Source organism: Hoplias malabaricus, chromosome 2 (genome assembly GCF_029633855.1).
Source record: "Hoplias malabaricus isolate fHopMal1 chromosome 2, fHopMal1.hap1, whole genome shotgun sequence".
Taxonomy (NCBI): domain Eukaryota; kingdom Metazoa; phylum Chordata; class Actinopteri; order Characiformes; family Erythrinidae; genus Hoplias; species Hoplias malabaricus.
Genome location: NC_089801.1, coordinates 9,990,493 through 10,000,068, shown reverse-complemented (window position 1 = coordinate 10,000,068; position 9,576 = coordinate 9,990,493). Strand labels below are relative to the sequence as shown.

The 9,576-nt window shown below is 41.6% G+C and overlaps 1 protein-coding gene across 2 annotated transcripts in view; it reads left to right on the top strand.

The window, feature by feature from the left end:
• Nucleotides 1–5,548: 5,548 nt before the first annotated feature.
• rnf24 (ring finger protein 24) overlaps nt 5,549–9,576 on the top strand; it is a 34,284-nt gene continuing 30,256 nt past the window's right edge. For both annotated transcript variants that reach the window (XM_066660826.1, XM_066660825.1), the window contains exon 1: nt 5,549–5,807. The gene's annotated coding sequence lies outside the window, so the exon portion shown is untranslated. The remainder of the gene's footprint in view (nt 5,808–9,576) is intronic.

Sequence of the window (9,576 nt, the reverse complement as noted above, 5' to 3'; positions counted from 1 at the left end):
GGGTAAAGCAGTTGGGTGCACTTGGTTTTGCTCAGAAAATTAGAAAACTTACTCATTACGATATAACAAAATGAAATTAAAGCCTTGAAAGGGTCTGGACAACAGCAATCACGCTGAACTGGCTCCAGCAGAGTATTATAGCGTGCTTGCTTCCCCCTACTGGTTAAATTTAGTTACTGCTGTTCACTTACAAATGGATCCATATATATATATATCCCCCTCTCTCTGTCCTATTACTGCACCTTATTCCAAAAGCACTTCAAGTAACCAAGTAAGGTGCTGTGGCACCTTCAAGAACTCCATCCATCCATCCATTATCTGTAACCGCTTATCCAATTTAGGGTCGCGGGGGGTCCAGAGCCTACCTGGAATCATCGGGCGCATGGCGGGAATACACCCTGGAGGGGACGCCAGTCCTTCACAGGGCCCTTCAAGAACTCTGTATTTAAAAACTGCAGTAAGCTGAACAGGCAGATATATTCATTCTTTATCTGTAAGCGCTTATCCAGTTCAGGGTCGCGGTGGGTGCAGAGCCTACCCGGAATCACTGGCCGCAAGGCAGGGACACACCCTGGAGGGGGCGCCAGTCCTTCACAGGGCAACGCACACACACATCTATGAACACTTTTGAGTCGCCAATCCACCTACCGACGTGTGCTTTTGGACCGTGGGAGGAAGCCCACACGGACACGAGGAAAACACGCCAAACTTCTCACAGACAGTCACCCGGAGCAGGACTTGAACCCACAACCTCCAGGTCCCTGTAGGTGTGTCCCACAGGAAGATATACGTCATTGTAATTCTGGCCATCAAAAAATGAATGAATTTACAGGTCAGATTCCATATATAGACTGCAATTTTAGGCTAGTGTTCTGTTGATCACAATGTTACAAATGTGGTTTCTTCGACCTAAAGTAAAGTAGTGGGTCTAGAGCCTACCTAGAATCATTGGGCGCAAGGCGGGAATACACCCAGGAGGGGGCGCCAGTCCTTCACAGGGCAACACCCACACACAAACACTCTTTGAGTCGCCAATCCACCTACCAATGTGTGTTTATGGACTGTGGGAGAAAACCCGAGCATCCGGAAGAAACCCACGCGGACACAGGGAGAACACAATAACTCCTCACAGACAGTCACCCGGTGCGGGAATCGAACCCACAACCTCCAGGTCCCTGGAGCTGTGTGACTGTGACACTATCTGCTGCACCACTGTGTTACCCTGGTGTTTAATTACAGGTTAATTTAAAGAAGAAAAATAAACGTTTTTTAGTAAGTTATGTCTATATAGTGAAGAACTGATCTAGATTTCCCAAGATTATATTCCTGAGTTTAATCAGTGACCGTTATCGTTTATTTTAAGGTTCAAGCTGAAATTGAAGGAGAAATAGGTTTTGTGTGCAACGTTTCCACTCGACCACTAGAGGGGAGTCTACATTCAGGATTGTATTATGGAAACTTGTGTCTTCTCCTGCTCACCTGGATGTCTGTTTTCACACCGACTGATCTCCATGGAGATTGACCTTAGAGACTGACCTCCCGCTGCCGCGCCATTTCCGGCCTTCTTCAGAATCCAATAAAGAAATGATTCATAAAACGCCACCTACATTTCCGATTTATTCATCATCAGAAAATAAAACCTTCGTCACTGCTATTCAGGGTGCAGCGTTAGATAATAGACATCAGACAATGTGTGCATTTTCCTTCATATCAACGTCAATTATCAGAGAGACATCAATTCACCACTTCATAATGTAGTCTAGTGTTCCTCAGTGTTCCTTCAGTTCATAGATGTTCCTTCAGTTCAGTGGAGGCTCGAATTCATTTCCTTTTTCATTTTCTTTTACAACTTTTCATATATTATATGCCCAGAAAGTTGTAGACAGTTTTTCCATTGGGTGAATTCAGTTATTAAGGTGAACAAACGTCTTGTATCACCTCCATAAAAATAGTATGAAATAATATGTTATGCTCTGGAGCAGTTGAACATGAACGTGACATCACTATTCTCTGTACCAAGGCTGAGTAATGGATCACCATTTAATACCATAATGTGGCAATTAAACGTCCACATGTTTTACTGCAGCAAGTAAAGAACACTCCCTAATAATCCTCTTGTTCTCAGAAGAAATGATGAGTAAATGTCCAGAAACATCTGGCCATATTATGTAGGCTTGGTTGTCATATCTTATCTCTCTGTACTTCTGTTGTATAGAGAAAGAGAAACAAAAGCTGTTTTAAGGCCATGGAGCTCTTTTGCAACTGATAGACCATATATGTTGTGCTTAATACATTGAGCAAGAGACCTTTAAAGTTAGCTAAGAATAGAGAGAGAGAGAGAGAGAGAGAGAGAGAGAGAGAGAGAGAGAGAAAGAGAGAGAGAGCAATAGATAAAGAGTACAGTAGACCAGATGAACTGGTGTGTATGCGTGTGTAAACACTTGGTCATTCTTCATAGACTCTCAGTTTGACTGTAAAATAAGGAAATATGACGTAATCTATTCACCGCTGAGGTCACTTTGGATGTTTTGTTTGTACAGTTTTGTTCAGTTGTATTGTGTACATTGATATTTCTATAACTGCCCAGTTCTTATGGTCCACATATGGACAGTTATGTGATTTTGAAATCCTCATTTAAGAATGTATTATGACTGTTTTTGTTAAATAATCGTACACAGTTGTGACAAATGGACCACTGGGGAAAAAAATACAAGATTTATTTATTTTTTTTAACACAGAGCCTCTAAAACTGATAGAAAAGGTTTTCAAGGTTATAGCTACAGAACTGAAAGAATAAGGTCTGGAAGATCATGCAAGCCGTTGCTTTACAAGGAATGTGCTTTATATTATCTTTTAACTGCTGCCGATTTGACATTGAAGTGAAGCTGTTTACAGTAAACTTTGCTGTAAAGGAATGGAAAGGCTGGTGTGTGTATATGTTACACACACCCATCATGGCTTCATAAACATTGCATATTTCTGTTCTTTCTGAGAAGCCTTAGCAATTGTTGACTGTTTTGAGAGCTGCTTTGGCTTTAACTATTTTTTACCCAAGTGACCTGGTTAATGATTGAGGAAACTTTTCAGAATGGTTTAAAAAATGACAGTGTGTTCTTTGTTAAACTGCAATGAATTAACATATTAAGAACTAACCAAGTTAATTTTACTACACATTTGGACAAAAAGCCAAACACAACACCTTATATTCCATTGTTGTGATGTGAAAACACAGACTGTTCAGGTGTGTTAACCACATTTTAGACAAAATACAACTGGATTATATTCATTAAGAGGAAAACATTTTTTAATTTACAATATTTCAGAATTATTAGAAGGGGCGGCACAGCAGGTAGTGTCGCAGTCATACAGCTCCAGGGTTCGATTCCCGCTCTGGGGGACTGTCTGTGAGGAGTGTGGTGTGTTCTCCCTGTGTCTGTGTGGGATTCCTCTGGGTGACTGTCTGTGTGGAGTTTGGTGTGTTCTCCCTGTGTCTGCGTGGGTGTCCTCCAGGTGACTGTCTGTGAGAGTGTGGTGTGTTGTCCCTGTGTCCGAGTGGGTTTCCTCTGGGTGCTCCGGTTTCCTCCCACAGTCCAAAAACACACGATGGTAGGTGGATTGGCAACTCAAAAAGAGGTAGGTGTGAGTGTGTGAGTGAATGTGTGAGTGTGTGTTGCCCGGAGAAGGACTGGCGCCCCCTCCAGGGTGTATACCCACCTTGCGCCCAATGATTCCAGGTAGGCTCTGGACCCACTGTGACGCTAAACTGGATAAGTGCTTACAGATAATGGATGGATGGAGAATTATTAGAATGCTTAGATGTTTCCACCCTGCTGGGATTTCTGGGATTATTTTCAGCAACAAAAATGGATATCACACATTCTTTGAAAGCTATCATAACAAAACAAAACAAAACAAAAAAAAATCCAGAAACATATCCAAAAATGTCAAAGCTACAAAGAAAAAGACACATACTACAACTTTAAAGAAGTGACGTAATCTTCAGTTTAGCAATAAGACATGCCATGTAGACTAATTTTCACCCCAGGCACATGGCTGCCAGCCTTCCCGCCCCTTTTATGCCTGTACATGGCGTTGGAGTGATTGGCATCCTCTTGCCCCGTGTGCCAGCATCAATGAACTATTGTGGTCATTGGCACCTCTGTCTCCTGCTCGCCTATTCACAGGGTCACATGATGCCACCCACTCAGACCTGGCACAATGGGCGTCTGTCATGAGCAGCTCATTGGCATGCATTGGCCCACGCGGACACATCTCTACCAAGTGTGCCCTGTTTTCTCCTGCTGAGTGGGTTACAATGCACTTCCTGAGACGGTTAAACCCGAGCACTTCATCATTCCCAGTGGGTTTCTAATCAGATTTCGGTTTTCTTTTGCTGTCATAGCTTGTGGATTGCGCTCTTGGAGAGCAAGGATCCAGCATAGCAAAAGCCCTAGTGTTTAATTAAGAGTGGTCACAGTGTTCATGTGTGTCCAACTGGAAGAAAACCAGCATGGTAGGTATTATTACAACACTCTAGGAGCTAATTAAACTCAATCAGTTTCCCAGACAGGGATTGCGCCTAATCTCGGATTGTATTTATATATTCAGTGGAAAGTCTCCATTTAAAATGCTATGTGGTACACTGCTGTTTAGGAAACTAGTTCTAGTTTCTCTTTCCAGTCTATAGCTGTTAATGTAACGCTGTAAGTGCTAAAACACTTTCCTGGACATTTATTAGACGGGAATTTCTGCTCTCAAACATGAACAAGGGGGTTCAAAGTGTTCTGATGTGAAATGTTGCATTGTAGAGTAGCTTCAAGACTCTCCAGGAATTTCTTTACAGGCGTTAAATAATACGCACCCTTACATAACCTTCATTGATAAGCATTGTCAATAGAATGAGATGCTCTTGACCCTGAGGTCACCATGATCAATTCCAAGAGTCGACAGCACTGGGCTATGAAGCAGTGGAGCACTCACAGCAGAGTAGAACCAAAGTGGGTAAACTTGATGAGCAAACGTGCCTACAAACTTTACCCATACACTCTTTCAGAGTTTAAAACAGCTGGGGTACTTCATTCTGAAGGTGGAGTTGACCTACAGTGTGTTGGCGCCCAGAGAGAAGCTGCAAACAACAACACACACGTGTGGGTTTGTTTTCATGCATTGTTGGGCCATTACATATACTTCCATTCATTTTCTGAAGGCTTACACTTACTATATTCATAAACACTATTATACTAACACTAATCTGGGCCAAACCCTAACCTTAAACCATGTCTTTATCTAAAATTTGAACGATTTTCCTCGTGTGTGTGTGTGTGTGTGGGGGGGGGGGGGGCACAATAATTCCCAGCACTTTGTGTAAACAGGTTTTCGTCCCCACAGGGTGATATATTCCTGGTACAAACACACACACGCACTCCAACCCTATTGAGACCCCCTTCTAGAGGAGGGAGGGGGTGAGGGAGGGACATATTCGTGAGCTACGTGCTCCCTCCCTTCATCCAACAGCAACACACACTGCTCTCGTAGGATGAAGCTTTGGGGCTGAGCTCCACACACTCTCACTCTGTGTCTATCTCTATCTATTTCTCTCTCCTCAGACTGAAGCCAAACTGAACGGTGTAGCTTTGTGAAGTTACGATGCTTTTGCTCGGTGAATGGTTATAAACAGTATCGCTGGTTACAGGAGAGCTCCGTTAACGTAGAGAGAATCATCTTTCTGCTTTTAAACAGCTACGATTACGTTATCTATAAAGGGAAAAGAAAGGAAGAAGAGGGGAACCAAAACGACAACACGCTTGGTAAGTCTTCTTTTCCTTTTCTGGACGCTTCTAGAACAATTCAAATAGGCAGGCAACGTTGTTATTACATTATGATAAACGTAAAAAGTTTGTGTTAAAACGGTTAATTCAACGTTAGCAATAACGTTAGGTGCTGGAAGATTATTGGACTACATACTACACACTGCAGCAATTTTAACATTACATTAATTATCATTAGTACAGTTTGTATGAATAAACTAGTGTGGTAGTAACGTTAGGCGGTTAGTTCCGTTGGGATGACGAAAACATTTAACTACACCTCTACATGAACTGCCGTTAAACCCTACATTTATCTTACAATAGAGTTATCATAACTGTATAGCGGGGCTTTTGTTGTATTCCATTAAAGCTGTGGTTAACTGAATTACCGTTTACGGTAGGTATTGTCTGCGTCTCAAACCACATACAACTACACTCTCCAGTACACACTACACCAGTAAACGCACCGCTGACCGCTGAGTAAAGTGTAGACCCCGTGTGTGTGATTTGAGACGCGACCGTTCTATGGCTGACTAGCCGTCACTGCTAACTGCAACGTTAACGTACGTCCAGAAAAAGCAATTTCCACCGCGCCCACTTATTAACACTGAAGATAAACTACAGATAAGGATAAAAATGAATCACTAGGATAAAATAGTTATTTTCTAACTGCAGATACGGGGATATGAGGGTTTAAAATCGTCGTGCAGTGATGCTGACATCGCCAGAGAAGCACTGCCACTGTATGTTGTGAGGACTGTTAACGGTAACGTTATTTAACGCTCAATTTAATGTATTTTATTAAACGCGTCTGTTCAGGGCTGTACTTTAGCAACATATCCCCCCAGTCATAGTCTTCCCTTCTAGCGGTTGGAATTCATTCATGAAGCGAATGTAACCACCCCGCCCTCTTTCATTTTAACAGCCTTTTTTCCTCAGTTATGTATCCTAGCTATCTGGCTATGTGGGTATTCCACACTGAGCAACGACAGTCGTCGATTTAGCGCTGCACTGTTGACCATGTCAGCACAAATTTAACCCTTTATCCCCCTACGAGATAATATGATCTTTATACTGAATACTGTATTGACAATACTCTTATTAAGGCTTTTACTACAGCAGTATCCTCCATACGTTATACAGAAGTAGTTTACGTAATGGGCAATGGAGAAAGAGGCAGTGCACATAGTAGACAAGTACTCCAGACAGGCATCAATGAAGCAAGCACAGACCAGTGGAGGTGGCTGGCAGTATGAATTCAAATAGATGGCTGGAATCATGAGTGAAGTACTGCAAATTTCTAGCAACATACTTGTGGTAAAGTGTAATACCATGTACAGTTTATTAAGTAAGGTACAGCAAAATGTACAGTAGTATAAACAGCAAAAACCCATTATGTAGACAGTATACTAATCATGATGTTAACAGATCATAAACCAGGATTTTTACTTGATTCAACTCAGCTGCTAATTGCCAGGTCTAGCAAGTGGCTTAGACAGATGAACCAACATCACGTTTAATCACCCCAGACACACACCTTGTGCCTGTGTTAGAGTAATGACATGCTTGCACAGCATATTCACAGCATTATATCAACACTATTAGTGTTAAATTCACACAGAGAGTGTTTATGAGTGTTAAATTTTACACTCACAGTGTTAATTTAAAACTAATAATGTTGATTTAACACGGTTGAATTTGCTGCATATCTTGTATTCTCTACCACCTCTAAGTAGGGTGTTGTTAAGAGCTTTGTGCCATATCTTCCACTCCTTTGATGCTATGGTTTCAGTTCAGTGAAACACAGTTTGCCCCATCTCTGTGTCCCTTTGAAGCTCGCGCTGTGTCACCATCTGAACTCACTGAGCCACCATTCATCGGAGTCTATGCTCAATCTGTTTTCAGTCTATTCACATTTGATTATTGTTTCTCTCACACCAGAGTTTGGCAGAGAGCCTTAATTGTTTGCAGTCCCTGGCTGATATTCCAGCCTTAATCATGTGGGTGCTTTTTTCAGTCTCTTGAGTGAACAGCATGTACAGTTGTTCGCTCTCCTGTGTCTGAGAAGCTATTAGGAACTAATCAGACGCTTATTATTGCACTCACAGTGTTAAATGTCCAGGTTTCAGAGTGTCTGAAAGAGAAAAGAGCAGTGACGTGTGGGGAATGGAATCCTCAGTGAGCTGAGTTGAAAAGTCATGGACTCTAAACAATTTGCCCAAAAACCACATGATCTTTTAGTATCCTTACCCCCTCCATCTCATGCCCTGTGTATACCAACCCTATAGAACAGTGAGCAGATTCAAATGAGACATTAAGGGATGTTATAGCCAGAGTCAAAGTGCAAAGATAGCATAATACATGGTGATACATTCACAGCAGGTAATTCAAGTTATACACAACAGCATATGTCAAGTAAAACATGTCTGGTATAAAACATAAAAGCAGTTCTTTTGTTTTTTACATTGGAGTAAAGTTGGAGTTTGTAGATCTTTAATTTAGCCAGATATTTACACAATCCATTCACTCAAGTGGAGAACAAACTACTTTTAATATTAAAGAAGCAAAATAAAAGCATTGAAAAGGCAGCAAAAATAAACATCTGAACAGCATTCCACCAAGAGACATGTGGAGATAAGCTGTCATTGGCTGGACTGTGCAGGCTTCCCTGCCTCTTTATTAGATTATGTAATGTTTAGGCAGCCCAGATGCGAATCAGTCCTCATGCATTACGCCTCTCGCAGAGAGGATAAACTTGCCTTCGAGACATGGGAAGAAAACCGGGCCTCTGTCTCAGCAGTGGGAATAACTCATTGAAAAGCCCTGTACCATGTGCCAGCTCCAAAAAATAAAAAGGTCACTAACTACTAACTTTCCTTTAGGAAAGGAAACAAGCCATTGTTTTGGAACAGTGTTTTCTCCTTTGAGCTACATCTTTGTGTTTATGGTGTGAGGCTGTTGCACTTGTTGTTGTGCACGCACACAAACACACACCCGCAGAGGGAGGGCTTTGCCTATTGCGACCTTGTTCTTGGGTAATGCTTTGGAAAGACTTGGTTCCATCTGAGTCATAGTATAAGCGTCACATAGCTCTATACAGACATAGATTTCAGTACAGACATGTCAGTAGCATCACAGCAACAGAACCTTGTCTAAATTTCTATCTCATTAACCCTTTAAAATTGCATGTACCAATACAGAAATTCAGATCTGTAATCAATACAGATCAGTGTGCTCTGTTAGCATATTTCTTGATGGTGGACTTACCTCGACAAAACATTAGTACATGGAAAGCTAATTTTGACTTGTGTTACTTTGAATGGACCTTGTGGTCTCTTTTTTGTTTGATAGATTAGCGTGCTAACCAGCTTTTGGCCACCCTTCACCATCGTGTGTGACAAGGATACGTTTAGTTTTGGCAACATTGTTTCATTAAAGTCACATGAACTGGATCTGTATCTGCCTTGAAACATGAGCAGACTGACCAGGTTAAGAGAGGAGGTCAACTTTATTTGTTGCTTTGTGACCTCACGTTTACTGTATGGCATTTTATTTCATAAGGTTTTGCTTAACAATAACAATGTGGCTGGTTAAAGACATAAAACCATGTAGAGTTTTGAAACTATGCCGAGGCTAATTGGGAAATTTACAGGATGAATTCACATATTTAATATTGTGTTGTAGTAATCAAAGTAAGGCTCAGCTGTGTACAGTTTGGTGATATGTCCAATATAGAATAACCTGATACTGCAGTGATGCTATCTTATTG